Below are 20,174 nucleotides of genomic sequence, written 5' to 3'. Positions count from 1 at the left end.
GTAATTTGTATCCACGTGTCAATTTTCCTTACTTTACCTTAGATAATAATTACATTTAAATCTGATTTATGTACAATAAAAACGCAATTATAAATTATATTAAATATAATGACCCGGATAACTCACGTCTTAAATCGAGTTTAGCTTGACATGTTTCGGGCTAATCCGTAGCCCTTCGCTTCGGAGCAACGCGACTCAGCGGCTGCTGCAACACGCGCACTGAAACTATAAATTATATGTGACAGATTATGTATCGGTAATGCCATCTCTGTCCAAAGAAACAAAGACGGTACCACATTTATCTGCGTCGCAAAAAATGTATCCTGAGTGGTGAAACACTAAATTTACGCCACTGTCTACTAGCATTTTCACAGGTATAATTTAAAAATCGGCTGTACTGTACATTGTAACCGGCTAGCCGGTCGGAGAAATAAAAAGTCGTGTGGTTACAAAATAAAAATATAATACAAAAAAATATATATACAATTATTGCAGTCAGCACTGCTCTTCTTGTAGATAGGTTAAAAAAATAAACTGGCCTGAGACTTGTAGGACAAGTAGGAGGGAAACAGGGCAGAGTGTTAGGAAGCCTCGGAGCGTCCAGTAGCGCTAGCGATCTGATCCGAGGCAGCAGAGCGGAGATGAAGATTTGGATTCAGCAGGAAAAAGGAAGGGCTGGAATGAAACACCCTGCTCTACTGCTTGCTTGCAGCACCCATCCAAGTCTTGTTTTAGCGTCGGGCCAGAGAAAGAAAGCTAACGAGACTTGGATTAGGTTTTACAAAACATAAAAGAAATAAATGTTAGAAATAATATTCACAATACCTGCGTTAGGGGCAGCCCTTACTTCACAAGTAACTCAGTGAGATATTTAGCTATCATCGAGTAAAAGTATTATTTATTTCTATTAAAGAATTCAAATTTCTAGAGATGTGCCGATCATGACTTTGGCCGACTAGCCGACTAGCCGATTAGTCGGTTGTAAAGAAGCCGACTAATCGGCCGACTAGTCGGCCAAGCCGATCACAACTTCAGGGATTTTCGCGACGCTTTGTTAACCAGCTGATTTGGGCGCAAGTCGCAACCGACGCTTGTAAGCGTGTCGGAACCTGTTTATTTTATTTTATTCGTATTATTTTATTTTTAGATTTTTGCTTTTGTATCTAACAAAGCGGTGTTTTTGTGAAAAAATATTGTGTAAAAATAATGCCTACTATTATTGTTCATTAAAGTGAGAGCAAACAAAAAAATAAAATTTAATCATGTCAAAAAGAACGGCAATTGAAAAGGCTATAACATCGTAGACCACATACATGCGTTGCGGCAGGTTATACAGAAGACCGAAGAGTATAACCTCCCCCTTTGCCTTGCATTTGTAAACTACGAGAAAACCTTCGATTCGATCGAGACTTGGGCTGTGCTGCAGGCTCTCCAGCGGTGCCAAGACCGGTATATCGAAGTGTTGAAGTGACTGTACGAAAATGCCACTATGTCCGTCCGACTGACTACCAGACTAAAGCACGACGCCTATTCCTCGGCAGCGGGGAGTCAGACAAGGAGATGTGATCTCTCCAAAAATGTTCACTGCTGCACTGGAGGATTGCTTTTAAGATTCTGAACTGAGAAGGACAAGGCATCAACATTAATGGCGAGTTCTTTAATAACCCTCGAATCGCCGACGATATTGTAGTCATGGCTGAGAGACCATGGAGGACTTCAGTGCTATGCTCGCCGACCTCAGCAGTTTCCGACCGAGTTGGCCTGAAAATAAACATAGACAAGACGTAAGTCATGTCTAATGTCCATGTTGTGCCAACTTCCGTAATAGTCGGAGGCTATGCGCTCAAAGTTGTTGACGACTATGTATACCTGAGACAAACGGTCCAGCTAGGTAGATCCAATTTCGAGAAAGAGATCACTCGTCGAATCCGACTCGGCTGGGCAGCGTTCGGGAAGCTTCGTAGTGTCTTTTCTTCTAAATTATCGCAGTGTTTGAAGTCAAAAGCCTTTGACCAATGTGTGCTGCCAGTGATGACTTACGTATCTGAGACGTGGTCGCTTACGATGGGCCTCATGAGAAAGCTCAAAGTCATTCAGAGGGCTATAGAGAGGGCTATGCACGGGGTTTCTCTGCGGGATAGAATCCGAAATGATGACATCCGCAGTAAAACTAAGGTTACCGACATAGCCCGAAGAATAGCGAAACTGAAGTGGCAGTGGGCAGGGCACATTGCTCGCAGAACTGATGGCCAATAGGGTCAGAAGGTTCACGAATGGCGTCCGCGGACCGGGAGACGAGGTGTCTGTAGGCCTCCAACAAGATGGAGCGACGACCCGGTTAAGATTGCGGGATCGCGGTGAATGCGGAAAGCACAAGACCGATCTGAGTGGAGAGCCTTGGAGGAGGTCTATGTCCAGCAGCGGACGTCTTTCGGCTGACATGATGATGTCAAACAGAAAGTCTCGTATAAGGATTTTTTGAACAATTAGACAATGATTCCCGTAAAGTCAAGTAGGTATAACTAATTACAAAATATTATTTCTCGCGTGGGCAAGGAAAAACAGTAAATACTACTAAAATTAACAGCTTAAGGTTTTTATATAATGTAATTCCCCCTCTGTGTACCAATACCTACATGAAAATAAATATTTGATTGAAATATACGTACAAAGTAAGAAGCCGGATAGTCGGCGCTTTTTGCCGACTATTCGCCGACTAGTCGCCGACTACAAAAGTGGCCGGATAGTCGGCTTTCCGACTAGTCGGCGACTAGTCGGCACATCTCTACAAATTTCGGCTTACGCTTTGCCAAATAGTTAAAGCCAATGACGGGAAAAAACAAAAGAATATCAATAATTTAGAATTTTGTTCTTCTGTAAGCGGCCAGTTGCGCGCCGCGGAGGTTTGCCATATTAGAACATAGTATCAAGGACAAGTTAAAAATGAAGTGCAGGGGAGAAAAAAAAGATTGTGTAAATAGTGCCTTTACATATACCATTCGTGGTTATTAGTGGAATTTTTTTTTTAGTATGAGCCTTGGCTCAAAGTTAAGCGTTAGTAAATAGAAGAGTAAAATGCAGACGTTAAATCAATCGTTAAATACATGGTTTTTCGAATTGTTATAGGAAGGGACTACGAGTTTATAACAACAGATAGAGCTACGCTGCTTGTTTACCAAGGGTATACTTTTTCACGTCTCGGGACGCCGAAAAGCAGGAATTACTGTTGCTCCAGAAAGTTATGCAAGCGCTGCCCTGCTCGGTTGTCTTTGGACAAATCGGGAGCGATTACAAAGGCCAACACAACTCATAACCATGAAAAACCGGTGTATAAAATGTTTGGAGGGCGTTACATAAAAATTAACTGATGCAAATAATCAATGTTCATGATAATGGGTTCACTTTAAGTACCTACATGCTGCAGAGATTTATTTATTTTCTGAACATATTACTTGCATGTACTGTGTACTTGTAACTAACGATTTTTTGGACTTTTCTTAGTGGAAAATTGATTTAATTTGAAACAAAATTTTGTGAGGTTTTTGTATTTATTTTCGACAGCTGTTTTTGATTTTATTAATGTAGCTTTATGATAATTCGGAATCAAATTTGACGTGTAATGAAAATCATGGTGTAATTTTATACTGAATGCCCAATAAACTAAATCAAATGAAACTCACTGCAAGCTAGTAAGAAACTGTTCTTGTATCAAATTAGCGTATCATAATTTTGAATGCAAATAGGTGATTTATAGTAAATCATTTTTTTATTTCTAGGTATTATCTTCATCTAAATTCTGAAGACATTTAAACCAGTAACTTCCAACTTTCTTTAAAAAAGACTGGCAAGCGGCTCAAATATGGTCAATTATTTGTGTTTCTCATTACTTTCTAGAAATGGATTACCAATTTATTTCCACATCAAAAGCGCAACTCCTTATGTTCCAAGGCTACACATTTTCTCACCATGGTCCGCACCGCAGCAGAAACTATCACTGTTCGAGGAAAATTAGCACCTTATGCCCAGCTCGACTTACTCTGGACAAGAAAGGAGCCATCATAAAATGTAACACAGAACATACACATACAAAACCTGAATATAAACTATATGGTGACAAGTACCTGCAAATTTCCAAATCGAAAACGAAATGACATATTTGTAAATAAAAAATAAAAGTTGCTTGGGTCCAGAATGATTTGATTCTTCCTTGAGCCTTTTGTGATTCACAAGTATTCGTATTGTGCCTAAAATTTCTTTGTTAATAGTGCAGTTCTAAATACTTACTTCGGGGTTCTCAAGAATCTTAAATCTTAATCTTTTTCTTTTTTAGTTTACTTTTTTCTAATAAAAGCTTGTTTTAAAAATGTTTTTTTTTTATTTTAAGTTTTTTTTTCTTTTTAGTTATTTCTCTGTACCTACTAAATAAAGGCTTGGGCAGTTAGTTATTGTCAACGTGGTTCATCAAGCCCCCGAGTATCATCCGGGTTTATAGTAAGTACTTATATAACGAGCCCAAACTCGACGGGGCTATGTCGTTTCGTTACTGATATCCTGTGGCCGCACACCATCCGTCTCCATCATCAGGATCCTGAACAACATGCAGATCCAGAGTACTTATAAAGACAAATCAAACGAGCCCGAGCTCGACGGCGCTAAGTCGTTCCGTTGCTGAGATCCTGTGCCCACCTTCCTGCTCCATCGTCAGATCAGCTCAATGGTACCATAATATTGCATTGTCACCATAAGTATGCCAAATTTCAGCTCAATCGGAGACCAGAAGTTGTTGAAAAATGGTTTGCAAAATTTCGGGTTACTTACATACACACGAACACTGCGAGTTAAATAAAAGCTTGTAATAAAAACGTATGCAATTTCCCAGAAACGACTTTTAAGTATTTGGTTAAATAATATAAACAATAATAGTACATTGTGTCTTAAGGGCGGTAAATAAGGAATTACGAACGAGAGTATATTAGAAGCCAGAAGTCGAAGACTGAGGGCTTTAATGAGTCGATGTTCGTAACTCTTGTACCGCCTGTGCGACATACAATGTTTTTCATCACATTTGCGAGTAAATTTTTTATTCCTAAAAGAAAAAATATAATTCTTCCAAATATTGGCGATATCATAGGCTGCGCTCTTGGCAGCGTCGCCCTCCCCCCTGCCTCAGCATGTGCCTGAGCCGCGTGTGCATGTGGTCCTGCTGCTACGCCATGCGCTGCAGCGCGCGCAGCAGCTTCAGTACGGGCACGGACTCATTTGCCGACCTTGGGCTTCATGACAACAAAATTTGTACGCGCAATGACTCATTTACCGACCACGGGTTTCATGACAAGCACATCAAGGTCGAGGGTTTTATTTGGCGGGTTGCAACCAAGGTAGCCTGCATGTTTCGACGCTGTTTGCGAGCAAGTGTGATGACAATTACTTTAAACAGAATTACGAGGTATGAATCTATGTTCACCATGCCAACAAACAAGTAGTCTAAAGCTGGAAAAATGGTTTGCAAATATTAAAATTTTGGGTTACTTACATACGTACGAACAATGCAAGTTAAATAAAAGCTTGTAAAATGTAATGTTTTAACGAGCGATTCCTATTTTTTTCCAGGAGCAAATTACGAGGTAATCGCCACACAGAAAGGCCAAGTGATAATGTACCAGGGGTATTCGTTTTCGCGCCAGGGTCCAAAAACTAGCAGGCATTATTACTGCTCAAGGAAGGGCCGTAACTGCAGAGCTCGACTTTTACTTGACAAAAATGGCTTCATTGTGAGAGCTGACTCAACTCACACTCACGAAAAACCTGTGTATAGAAAAGTTCAAGATTTTTATATCAGAATTAGTTGAAAAGTAACTTATAGATAAGTTATTTTGCAGATTGCGATCGTCCCTCCGAACATTCATCCCGACGCCGACACTTATTAATGACAGGATTCCACGAAGACGAAAGCAACCCATCGTTCCGGTCCGGGAGGGGTAAATGTTCGGAGGGACGATCGGACGTTGTTAGCGTTGTGTGTCGGTGTGATAGGGTGACTAATAAAAGTGACCGGTGTTCCACCCTGTAAGTGTGTGTACCGCAAAAGCTATAAAAAATGTATGGTCAAATTCACTTAATCTGATAGCTTAAGTGCTATCATATGAGGCCTCTCTTAGTTTTAGTGATAATGTTAGGGACAGTCAAAATACCATATACGGGACTTATCATGCTATTTTTACACAAGTAATATTTACCTCGACGTTTCGGCAACGTTACAGTTGCCGTGGTCACGAGTAGACTGAAGTGTGGGGTGTCAAGTCTGCCTAGCAGCGCGAGTTCTTCGAACTACCCGCACTTGATCACTAATAGTACCGGCACTCGTATCACGAACTACCCGCACTTGGTCACATTTATTAGTCACCCTATCACACCGACACACAACACTAACTCCGAACATTCATCCCGACGCCGACACTTATTAATGACAGGATTCCACGAAGATGAAAGCTTATACCCATCGTCCCGGTCCCGGGGGGAGGGGGGGTTTCGTGGAATCCTGTTATTAATAAGTGTCGGCGTCGGGATGAATGTTCGGAGGGACGATCGGACGTTGTTAGCGTTGTGTGTCGGTGTGATAGGGTGACTAATAAAAGTGACCAAGTGCGGGTAGTTCGTGATACGAGTGCCGGTACTAATAGTGATCAAGTGCGAGTAGTTCGAAGAACTCGCGCTGCTAGGCAGACTTGACACCCCACACTTCAGTCTACTCGTGACCACGGCAACTGTAACGTTGCCGAAACGTCGAGGTAAATATTACTTGTGTAAAAATAGCGTGATAAGTCCCGTATATGGTATTTTGACTATGAGTGAGAATCACGAAAGTTTAAAACGTTATATGTTAGGGACAGCTGGAATGCAGCTTAATTTTTCATCTAAAAAGTTCCTTGATTTTTTTTTGTATTTTTTAAACATAATGTCATGTGCGTTTTCATCTATTTGTATCTGATTATTTCGCTTTAATATATACGCTACTACGTATTTTTTTTAATGTTATTCTTTTGAAAAGTATAATAAACCCAGATATACTGCGTCTACTCGCCCATGCTAATATCTAGCTACTTGAACAGAAGTTTGTTCCTTTGTTTACATTACATAAAACATCGCAATCAAGAACAACAAGTTTGTTTTAGGAAGTGAATATCAAATTATATCGACGGGCCGATCTCAACTGATCCTGTACCAAGGCTACACATTTTCGTTACAAGGGCGAAAGGCTAGTAGACGTTACTGCTGTTCAAGAAAAACTGTGATCGGATGCCCAGCTGTCTTGACTCTAGACAAATACGGAGCCATCGTAAATGTCTCTACGGAACATAATCATGAAAAACCTGTGTACAAGAAAATTGGCGCTATACATGTAAAAATTAGTTGAAAGTTATAAAACAAATACAACAAAATCAAAACAATAAACAGCAAACACAAATAAAATAAAAAAGAAACTGTTTTTTTGTGAATCAAAATTTTGATTTTGTTCTTTGTTTCCTTATTTTATTTGATACAGTTTTATTTTTTTCAACTTTACTTTGTTCCTAGTCTCTACATCCTAAAGGTAAACAAATTATTTTTATATTTTCTTAATGAATATTGACAAAGACAAAGCTGTGTTGCTGTTCCATGATAACAAGGAAGGAGAATATACTCATTTCAAACCTTTATCTACAGTCATATCATAAAGCCTCTATTCGCTGGGTGCGCGATGACAGCGCCAACTAGCGGTTACAATTACGGCGGACTTTGAAATATCAAATGGCTGGCTGTTATTGCGAAGAGTAAACAAACAAATAATTTCAATGAAATACCGTAATTTACTATTCGATCGTGTAAATGTCGTCGATAATTCGACTTTTATCTGCCGTCTAAAATCGCACAATCAATTAATTTCAGATTGTACATACGGACTTTCTCATACTGTCTTTATGAGAAGCAAGTAAAGAAATAAACAAATTTAATAATAACGCATATACGCGAATAACGCATTTCATATATGTATATTGCAGACGAACTATGAACTAATTATGACTGCAGATTTCTTGTATATTTTCAGTTAAACATGGCCAAATAAATTATAAAAACTGGATTCTCAGCAATCACACACGACACGACATCGCTTTCCAACCACAAACAACACTAAAAGGAAAACGATTAGTTTTGGCTCAACATGTCCATGATGTACAAGAAAGCAAATGTGAAGATCATATGATCCACACCATTGAAGTTCGAGTAATTCGTCAAACTTCAGTGTTTTGTCATGTTCTTGCAGTTAAGTACGCAGCAGGTTTCGTGAGGCATATTTATTTTATTTTAATAATGCACGGATCCGTAAATTTCACTAGTAAATAGTGACAGTTGGTCCGCAGAAAGTTCCTTGCTGCGACCGATTCGTGGTTCTCCCACCTCCTACTTCGCACCTATGCGTTCAAAGATCGCAAACTACGACCAGCATAAAGATAAACTGTTGTGTTACAATAAATTTCTTATCTGTGAAAATGTTATTATTGCTTTATAATAACATCGATTTCGGTTTGCTGCGTGCGTTCGGCTGCGACCCTCGCTCTGGCTCGTACTTGGTGCAACAGGTCTCTATTGCCATTCAGCGGGGTAACGTTGCTGGTATTATGGGGACGTTAGGGCCGGGTAGGTACGATGCAGGAGGGAGGGTTTTAGGTTCGTTTTTATGACGAAACATGTTGCGGATGACTTTAGTGTAATGTAAGTTTAAGATGTTTAAGCCTTACCCCTTTATTCATAAACGACAATCAAACTATTTTAGTTAAAATGCCGCTAAAATTCGTTTGTCTTATCTGTTCACTTTGACATTTGTATTTGTTAGAAAGGGACAAAAGCATTTGTTAGTTAACATAGGCTTGTTTAAGTTTTATGAATAAGGGGGTTAGTTTGTAGGTATAGATTTAAGTCGTTTTATTTGTAATTTCACGTTTTTTTTAAAATAGCTTAAATTGATTAAAGATATTTTGGATTTCAGTTTTATTATTATGACATTCAAATTTAGAACATCTCTGGAAAAAAAAGCAATTTGAATTGACCTCAATTCTTATATCAGTCGATATGACGTTTTATTCCAAATGAAATGACAAATTGCAAACAATTTTTACCACGTTACTTGATATCGAACGATATGACAATTGAGGCCGACTTTAGTTTGTCTCTGAATAAAAAGTTTCGCCCGCCATATTTTATTGTTTTTTGTCGCAGTAATTTTGTTTTGTTGTTTTTATAATAATGTTGTGTAAATTAACCCAACAGATTCGTGTCAGAAGACGCCACCTGATATCCGTGACAGAGCTGACAATGACTTGTTACCGGCAAAGTCAAAGAAGTTGTACGAAAAAGTTTATCAAGATTTTATGGAATGGAGACTGGCAAAAAACATGTCTTCCCTGTCTGAATACGTACTTTTGGCGTATTTCGAAGAGTTGTCCACTAATTTTAAAGTTACAAGTTTGTGGACTTTCTATTCAATGCTCAAAATTACCCTAAATATCAAACACAACATAGATATAGCAAAGTACTGTAAATTAAGTACCTTCCTTAAACGACGAAACGAAGGAAATACAGTAAAAAAAGCCAAGACGTTTTCACCGGACGAAATCGACAAGTTCTTGACAGAAGCACCGGATAAATTATATCTTATGACAAAGGTAACGTGTTTTTCATATTCAATAGCATCTTTATTTTCTTGACTGTTAGCATTAATTTTATACGGTTCTAATCTTTGTATGTCATTGTTGAAGGTCGCATTAATATTTGGAATAATAGGAGCTTGCCGGAGACAAGAACTATACAAGGTTTTGTTCAATGATGTTCAAGACTTTGAATCAACCATAATTGTTACTATTCGTAACACCGAAACCAAGAGAAGCCGGACTTTCACCATAACAGGCAATTATTGCCAGGTGGTTAAAAAATACATACAACTACGCCCAAGTCAATGCACAGAGCCTGGTTTTTTTTTGAGATATGTAGGAGGTAAATGTACAGCACAAAAAGTTGGTATCAACAAATTTGGATGTCTTGGCAAAACTATAGCTGAATTTTTACGTCTACCAAATCCTGCAATGTACACCGGGCACTGCTTCCGCAGAACTTCTGCCACAATTTTAGTGGACGAAGAAGGTGACATAACGGCATTGAAACGCCGTGGTGGCTGGCGTTCTACAACTAGCTGAAGGATACATCGACGACTCAATCCAAAATAAGGTTGAAATTTCAAACACAATCTTAATTCCAAACAAAAAAAAAGTTGTTAACTTAACTTGCCACTACATCTATAAGTGTTGACTGTCCAAGCTGGACAAGTGCATTACAATCCATACTTACCTATATCTATACCTACTAATATTATAAATGCGAAAGTGTGTGTGTTTGTATGTTTGTGCGTATGTTTGTCCGTCTTTTACGTCGAAATGGAGCGACATATCGATGTGATTTTTGGCATCGATATAGTTTATGGGCCAGAGAGTGACATAGGCTACTTTTTATTCGGTAAAAATGCACAGTTCCCAAGGGAACAGCGCGTTATAACCGAATTCCACGCGAGCGATGTTGCGGGCAAAAGCTAGTAATTGCATAATTCAAACAGTGAATCACTTGTAGTATCGGTAGGCACACCAAAAACCTTCCAGTAGACTTACCTTCTGTTTCACCATCCATTGATTAAATTTATTTGACGGATAAATGTGATGCCGCCTAGGGAATGCAAACCGGTTAACCCGAAACTTTTCGACCTCGGTTAAAAATCGTTTTTTTATATCTTTCGCCGGCTATTAACCGAATTGGAAATAGTCCTTAAAAAACTGTAAATAGCCTAAAATAGATACCCCAGAATATTCTTCAGACTATAAAACGACGAATATATCGTGGAAACATATTTTTATTTGTAAAAAAAACAAGAACACATACTCGTATTTCTTTCTTTCTTTCTAAAATATACGAGCCGCATGAAAAATTTACATTGCTGAAGCTTCACTACCGGTCAAAAGTTTAAGTTCACTCTGTGAAATTAGGTTTTCATAATTGATTATATTCAAATACCTATAGCATATACTTTTTGAATTTTAGACGTCTAATTGGGTCCATGATTACCCAATAACAAAATAAATACTTCTTCCAGGAATTGTTATATTGTAATTCGCACATTTGATGCGTTTAAAGAATATTTTCTGTATTTCCTATGAGATTTAATAAAGTCCGCAATTATTAAAAATGTGAGTGTCGGAGCTCGTGCTCTTATTGTAGCTCTGTCGAATGAAGGCTTCACGAGTTCACGACACGAGAAATTGCTGGAAAATGAAGTTTTCCCAAACTGCTGTCATAAGTGCTTTAAAACGAAAACAAGGTCTTAATTCCAGTCGATTTCATTCAGGTACGCCAAGTCACGTCCAAAAGCGAAGACAAATATATTTATGTCCAGAGCAAACGCCAAAGAACTCCAACTGCCTCAGAAATTCGCGAAGAACTCAACGCCACCATCAGCCAGTATCAGTTTCGATGGTGGTGAAACTATGGCCTAAATGGTCGTATTGCTGCCCAAAAAAAACCTTCGTTACGTAAACAGAATATGGGTAAAAGGTTGTAATGGGCTCGAAAATACAAAGATTGGACGCTTGAGCAGTGGTCTAGAGTTTTATTTTACGACGAATCAAAATTGCAATTTTTGGGGGTAGACGTCGTCAAATATTCGACGACAAGAAGGCGAACAAAAGCCAAAACTATGCGTGATGCCAACAGTGAAGGACGGTGGATGATCAGTTATGGTCTGGGGTTGCTTTGCGGGTGATAAAGTTGGTGATCTCATGAGAGTCAATGGAATAATGGCTATGAAACTCTATCATAACATTTTGCAACTTCACGCTTTTCCATCCGAAAAATGAATTTTAACTGATTTTATTTTTATATATTGTGGTTTTATATTAGTGCTTGGGTTAGCTTTGTTTTTACTTGTAATAAAAGACTATTAAATAATTTCATAAATAACTAAAACTTCATTCAACCGAAATCACAGAGTGAACTTAAACTTTTACCGGAACTTAAAAACATACTTTTGTGCTTACTAGGTCCCCGATAAACTGCAACATTACCTCTCGTTTTGATACTGAGACGATGACTACTTTGGCAAGCGGGGGGTGTAAGAGCAAAAAAAAAAATACCGAAAAAAAAATACCGAAAGATCCACTGTACCTAACCCAACTTCCCCTATTAGTACAGAGTTTATGTATATTTAAATCTCAAAAAAACGCCGTAACTCCAATAGCAACCAAGAATAGTAAAATTATCGTCTAATACTTCAATTTAAAATAGTAAAAAAAAAAAACCGGCTAAAAGCCGGTTAACCGGTTTTGAATCCGTCGAGGGGGTTATTAACCGGTTTTTGGTTTTCACCGTTTTTTGCATTCCCTAATGCCGTCTCTGTTTGTTTTATTCTAATTTATGTATTATGTTTATCCGTCAAATAAAATTAGTCAATAGGTGGTGATACCTGGTCATAAAGCCCCTTAGAGTGCAGTACCTATAATAATGCGTCCCGTGCTATACTGCAGCTACCGTGGCGCTGTAGCGCGTCTGGCATGTTCGCCGTGAACAGGGTGGATGACTTTTACACGTATATAAGAGAAAGACACTGGTCTTTTATTGCGAGAGTGAGTGAAAGGTAGTGAGTGCGGCATGCTACTTTCCAAGTGTAATTTTGATCCTATGCGTTTAGTGCTTCAGTGACATGTTAAGAATAAGAATAATTTTTATTTATCTAAAAATGACCACTATTAATACCAGATGTATCTGGTGAGTACCAAACTAGGCTGAGCCTGTATCTTGGAACTCAACTGAGTCGGTTTACAAATTTATCAATTTTCTTTATTACACTATGGCTTATACGTTAGATTATAATTGTAATTTTAATTGCATGTTATTATTAACATTTTAATTATTCAATTTAACTTATTTATACAGCGTGTGTTTTTGATACTACCTCAAACTGTAACCAGACGAAGATTTAAGTGCTGTGAACCAATATCAAAACAGATTGTTAATTTAGAATAAACTACCAGAGCGTAATTAATTTTTGAAATATTTTCGAGCAGCAATGTAATGCGTACAATAATTTGATACGGGAGAGAAGCGTTCTGTGACAGCTGTCACGTCAACAAGTGCGACGTTTTGAATAAAAACAAAGTAGTATCGCGTAGTGATACATTGCGTGCTAATTAATTTTGTAAGGAAAATAATAAGTCTAATGTTTTTACTAAAACATAATAAAATGTGATTATTAGGGCCTTCACTAACTGCCCTTAAAGTTTGAAGTAGTATCAAAAATACACGCTGTATAAGTATTTAAATGAACTAAAATAATTTCTTTGTCACCCGCGACCTTATGATAGCTAAGTTTATGCAAAATATCTGTCTGTAAAATATGTGTCTGTCTGTCTGTAATGTCTAACATCGGGTAGCATGGTGTACGGTTGTGCTGCTCTGAAGATGAGCTCTGGTTGAGTTCGAAACGCGTCAGTGTAGTGTGGTGGTGGTGATAGATGGGTTTGTGTGATTTGTGTGTGTTCTTACAGTGTGGAACTGCATAAACACGCATATCTTGCATAAACTTAGCTATGATAAGGTCGCGGGTGGGCAAAGTTTTTTTTTTAGTTCTTTAATATCTATCCTATCTATCATTGAAATTGTTATGTATTTAATTTAATTGTGGATTATAATTTAATGTAATGTTATGAACTGAAATGAACATGATTATTTATTGATTGATTGATAGTGATTTTAATTTAATTTTAATTTTTAACTCTAAATTGTATGAGTACTTATTTTACGTAATTAAATATATTAGAAGTCATATACAACTATTTCTAACAAATACATTTAAAAGTGCAAGTATTATGCAAAGAAACAAAAATATTTTGGACTGAGCATGTTGTCGACTTGCGAAATTCAAGAAAACGGTGGATATTGCGGGGCCAGGTATCTATAATAATAATAAACTACCCGATAGCATCAAAAATATTCAAAACGACCTGACATTCTTCAACCAATTAAAAAAATCGCTGACTAAAATTGCCTTTTATGACATGTCAGATTATAATAATAATAATGATTTAATTTGAATTTAATTTTTATATTTTAATTTGAATTTTTAAATTTAATTTAATTTTTGATTGCTTTGATTATTTCTTGTATGATTGCATTTTATCTAATTAATTATTAATTTTTATTTCAATGGAATGATTAATATAAATTGTATTGGCTTCGGTTGAATTTTAAATTATATAATAAATTGTATTAATTAATTTGTATACTTAATAATTAAATAATTATTAAAAATAAAATTTTAATTTTATGGATAAATCTATGTATGTATGTATATGTAGGTATGTAAACTCTTTATTGTACAAAAGAAAATGAACAAAATACAATTGAAAATAAATTAATATGAATATTAATATAGATTCAAAAATGCCTTAATAAAGAAACTTATTATTATTATTATTATAAATTAATAAATAAATTACTTCATTTTCCCATTTGTTTTTTTATTCAATAATTACTGCTAGAAGCTCGGGTAAATGCTGCGATGCCGGTCGTAGCATGCGGTTACTGAACACATCATAGAGACCTTATATAATATGTGTGTAGATAAAGCAATGTATATAACTGTACATAATAAGGCATTTAAACACTTGTGCGATGTTAGTATGTACTACTCGTGTTTTCATGCCCTTCATTACGTGTAACAGTCACATAAACTACTATTATTATATTTGGTAAATAAGGATACAAGTTGAAAGCAATAAAATGAAGTAGTTGAGTATTGTTAAAATTAGCTTATTAGTGTTCTAGTCTAGACGAGTGTAATCATACATACGAACGCTTTTCCTATCCTTTACTTTCTCCGATTTATTCTTCGTTTAGTTCCGTAAGTTTGTATTGCTTCTTTTTTTGTATTTTTATGGCTGTATATTTTAACAATCTTATATGTAAATATCTGTTCTTTTGTTGTCATAAAAAATGTTTTTGCTGCTTTTTTGTTAATATGGCCTCTTAAAAAAAATACGACTTTGATTGACAAATTATGTTTACTGTACAGCTTAGAAATTATATACGTTTTATTTTTAGAGAGGGACTATCAAATAATACCTACCAAAAATAAACATTTGGTAATGTACCGTGGGTACACATTTAAGTTGAAACAACAACTAATAAGAAGGACCAGCACTACTACTGCTCAAATAAAGTGAGAAGTAACTGTTCAGCGCGCCTTGTCATGAACAAAGAGGGCATTATCGTGAAAGTGGAGGGAGAACACAACCATTACAAGCCTTTGTATTAAAAAAGTTGGTGATTATTATGTGAAAATTTGGTGAACAGTGATTTAAATGTGAAATTATATTTAAAGCAATATAAGATGACGTGGTTGAGTATTTTTCTAATTAGCTTATTAGTGTATGACAAGCATAATATTTATTATTATGTGCGCTTCTCTTGTCTTTGAATTGTGGCTTTTAATTATTTGATTATTTTGTAACTTTGTACTGCTTCTTGATTTTATCTAAAGTTTTTTTCGGATTGCTGTATATTTTGGTACTCTTGTTCTTTTGATATTATAAAGAATCTGGCTTATATCTTGCGTTTTTTGTTGATAACACTTCTTTAACAAAGTGTTGACCAACTATTTTGCTTTCGTAATATTGTATCTGTTTATTGTAGCTTAATAATTATCATAATATTTGTTATTTTCTAGAGGACTATCAAATAATTAGAACCAAAAGAAGACGCTTGCTAATGTACCATGGCTACACATTCACGTTAAATCCGCATTTATTGACAAAGACAAAGGAGTACTACTGTACAATGAGAGTAATAAGCAATTGTACAGTTCGCATTATTACCGACAAAGAAGGCACTATCTTGAAAGTGGAGGGAGAACATACTCATTTTAAGCCTTTATACAAAAAAGTTGGTAACTATTATGAGAAAATTTGGTGAATAGTGATACGAGTTAAGTTTAAAGCGAGTGGTGGTTTAAAGATGAAGTGGTAGTATTTCTCTAATTTACTTAGTTCTAGACAAGCATAATTTTGATTATAAGTGCGCTTTTCCTATCTTTTACTTATTTAATCTTTAATTCTTCGTTTGTTCCTTCCCGTGACTTCTTCCTAATTTTTTTTTACATTTTATTTTCGGGTTGCTGTATATTTTGATACCTACTGTTATGTAAATATCTGTTATTTTGTTAATAATAAGAAATTTTGCTTTTATATTGCATTTTTTGTTGAAATACCTAGCTTCTTTAAAGATTGATTTTATTATTACATATTGTATCTGCTTGGATTGTAGCTGCTTTAGAAGTTATCAAAATGCTTATTTTCTAAAGGAGAACTATGAAATAACAATGAACTATTAAAAGATGGATGGTATTGTACCGTAGGTACACGAGATTCACGTTAAAACATCAACTAACGAAAAAAACTAAGCACTACTACTGTTCAAGGAGAAAGAGAGAGAAGCAACTGTTCAACTCACATTGTCATGGACAAATATGGTATTGTCGTGAAAGTGGAGAGAAAACAACCTATTCGTTTCAAGACTTTGCACAAAAAAGTTGATGATTATGATTTGATTATTATGTAAATAGTGATACAAATCATGTTAAATCAAACAATAGGATTTTATTTAGAATTTTTCTAAAGGACGATTCTCAGTAAACGCCCAATATGTTATCTGTTGTTTTTCAGGAAAAAAATATTGTTACATCACAAATTAGCATATCCCGAAACACAAGCATGAACAATAAATATTCCTTCAGATTAGTTAAATAAAATTAAATATTTTTTTATACAAAAACAAATGTTTTCAGAATTAAGACTGGTAACATGGTACTATCGTGTTCACGATATATTGGCTAGTCTCCTGCCAAAATCCCTTGAAAAATTCCAGAAAAATGCTAAAAAATCCTTTCCATAAAAGTATGTTTTGATTTGCAAGAAATTAAAAAAATGTTTTTACTAATGCAAAAAATATACATCATGCGATCCATAAAGCTAAGGATCCATAATTTGTTTTTATACTAAAGCCGACAAACAAGCATGTGGTTCACCTGATAAGTGATTACCTCCAGCACCACTAACTACACTGAAATAATAAATACCATTTAATAGAGCGCACCCATTTTTTTGAAGTTGCTATTTCAGTAAATTACCTATACTATATCGGAATTAGTTATTTACTTTGCAGCATTGAGACTTGTCAATAAGCTCGTAAGCTTAATGTTTATTACTCCATTTTGCAGATTACGAAGTCATATCGACAGGAAAATCTAAATTAATCATGTACAGGGGGTACACTTTTTCTCAGAAAGGAAAGAATGCCACATGCTTCTACTGTTCCAGGATGATCAGCAACAAGTGTCCAGCTCGGTTCATTCTCGATAAACAAGGCAATATAGTGAAGTTGAAATCAATTCATAATCACAGTAAACCAATGTACAAGAAGGTAGGCGATATACATGTAAAGATTTTGTAAACGAAAATATGATGAGATGCAAGACTGAAACTTGCCTTTGTGTAGTTTGACCAAGAGTGTTAATGATCATCATTTTTAGGGTTCCATAGTCAACTATGAACCCTTATAGTTTCGCCATGTCGGTCCGTCTGTCTGTCTGTCCGCGGCTAAGCTAAGAGACCGTTAGTACTAGAAAGTTGTAATTTGGCATGAATATACATATCAGTTACGCCGACGAAGTCTAAAATAAAAAAGTAGTGTGTAGTGGTAAAAAAAAACATTTTTTTATAGTACTTCCCATAGACCAAGAGTGGGGGTGATTTTTTTCTAGACTAACCCTATAGTGGTGGAGACGAGTTTTCGATTCAGTAATTTGTTTGCGAAATATTCAACTTTAAAGTGCAAATTTCAATTAAAATCGAGCGTCCCCCCCCTATAATCTAAACTGTTGGGTGGAAAAATTCCAAAAAACTCAGAATGGTAGTAAGAATATCTTTACAAGGTAAATTATAACGGCTAAGATTACTTGAGAATTATTAGTAGTTTAAGGGGCTGTTTCACCATCCATAGATTAGTGTTAACTGACGGTTAAACGTGATGCCGCCTCTATTTGTTTTGTTCGAATAGACAGAGCGGCATCACACTTAACCGTCAGTTAACACTAATCAATGGATGGTGAAACAGCCCCTAAGAGAACAATCAAACAATTTTTAGTTATATTTTAAGATTTTTGCTTAATTTTTTATTATTTAAATTATCAGGCAGTTGAAAAACTAACAGGTGCCTGTATCTAGCTGTTCCTTGGTCAGGCATTCTTTCTACTGTTAATGTGTTAGATTTGGAATTAAAGTTTATATAATTACGTACCTATGTGTTCATTTATTCTCTTTCTCTATGCTCTTGATAGATAACAAAAGTTTAAAGGTCTCTACCCACTACACTTAAAAGGAACGTGTTAGGAATGGAATCTCAAGCGCATACATGACACTCGACGACGACGGTTGGTTATGAAACGTGCTAGTGAACATAGTCTCATACTTTTCGATAATTTCGATACAAAGAATATATTTATGCCTTACACGTTGCCATTACGGTCATAGTATGATACGGTGTCATGGGTTACTTTAAAGTGTTCCGGTATCCGTTCATGTAACAGATATACCTAGTTCTGGTATAAACCAGCACAATTATTATAAAATACAGATCAATGTCATACAATACAATAAAAATCGTATTAAAGGTTGTTTTTTTTTTCATTAAAGCGAGACGGCAAGATGCGAAGTTTGGTTTTCGAATTTCGGAGTAGCCCCGCTGCTTATCATTCGGCGTTCTTAACTCGGTGTAATAATCTACATTACGTTGCATTATCGTGTGCTTGTATTTATGTAGTACCTTTTTAAAATGAATAAAACTTAATTGATTGATTAATAGAGAGCAGAGACCAGAATATTGACCGCCTATCTTCAGGTTGAGTCGCCTTAAGGGCCATAGTTGGGTCTAATATTCGCATATTGTTGAAAGTCATAATGTAATGTTTGTCATAATATATTGCTCGTCATAACTCGTTTTTGTCTGAAACCATTTATTTTTCAGAATTGTTATAAAACAAACCTAACCAAACCTAGAGTTCTACGGATGACCATTTAAAAATGTATGAAAAATTTACGCTTTCAGCGGGAAAAAAATTATGACTAACAAAAATTATGACAAACATTATAATATGACTCACAAAGTTATGGGAGTCGAAGAGATCTCACCAAAGACACTATGATCTTCCTTTGTTTTCTTGTTTACAGTTTTTAAATTTTATATAAGGTGCTTTATAGGAGATGGGGGCGCGAAAAATCCATTATCGACGACTGGAAATGGAGGGTCCAGACAGTGCCGGGCTCAAACCGGCTAAAAACCCGGCTGCACGTCCCCAACTCCCTGGAGGTTACTATAGGGAAGAGAGGGTTGAAGGTTTCTTATCTTCCACAGAGTCTTGCTTCAGCCATTTGCTGGAAAGCCGGGAGAGAAGCATAGCATGCATTCTCCCTTTAGGCTCTATGCGTTGCTTGGGTCGATCTTCTTTGTTGATCACCATTGGTTTCTTCCTTGACCGACCACTTTCATTACAGACCGACTATCTTTACCTTTACTTCACTCGTATCTTATACTAGCCCTGGATCTCAATTAGGTTGCACTCCTAACCATATTGCAATTACTGCCTGGACGTAATTAAAATGTTTTTCTTTTTTAGGATCGCATATAAAAATCATTACTTCTAGGGGAAAAAAGTGATAATGTACCAAGAATATACTTTTTCACACCAAGGCCCGCAGACCGGCAGGCTGAATTACTGGTATTGTTCCAAAAAATTAAAAGGATGTCCAGCTCTCTTTACTTTGGATGCATCAGACGCCATTGTCATTGCTAATACAGGACACAATCATGAAAAGCCCGTGTATCAAAAGTTTGATAATCGATGTATAAAAACTAGAGTTTCCCCGCGGCTCCGCACGCGTGAATCATTGAATACATACAGCAGTTGAATTGTAATTAGGGGATTTTACAGAATTCCCGTGGGAATTCCCGAAAATTACATCGTGGTTTTCATTGCTGCATTAAAACCA

The sequence above is a fragment of the Choristoneura fumiferana genome, chromosome 13 (genome assembly GCF_025370935.1).
Source record: "Choristoneura fumiferana chromosome 13, NRCan_CFum_1, whole genome shotgun sequence".
Lineage (NCBI taxonomy): Eukaryota > Metazoa > Arthropoda > Insecta > Lepidoptera > Tortricidae > Choristoneura > Choristoneura fumiferana.
Note: the sequence above shows the minus strand (reverse complement) of the source record.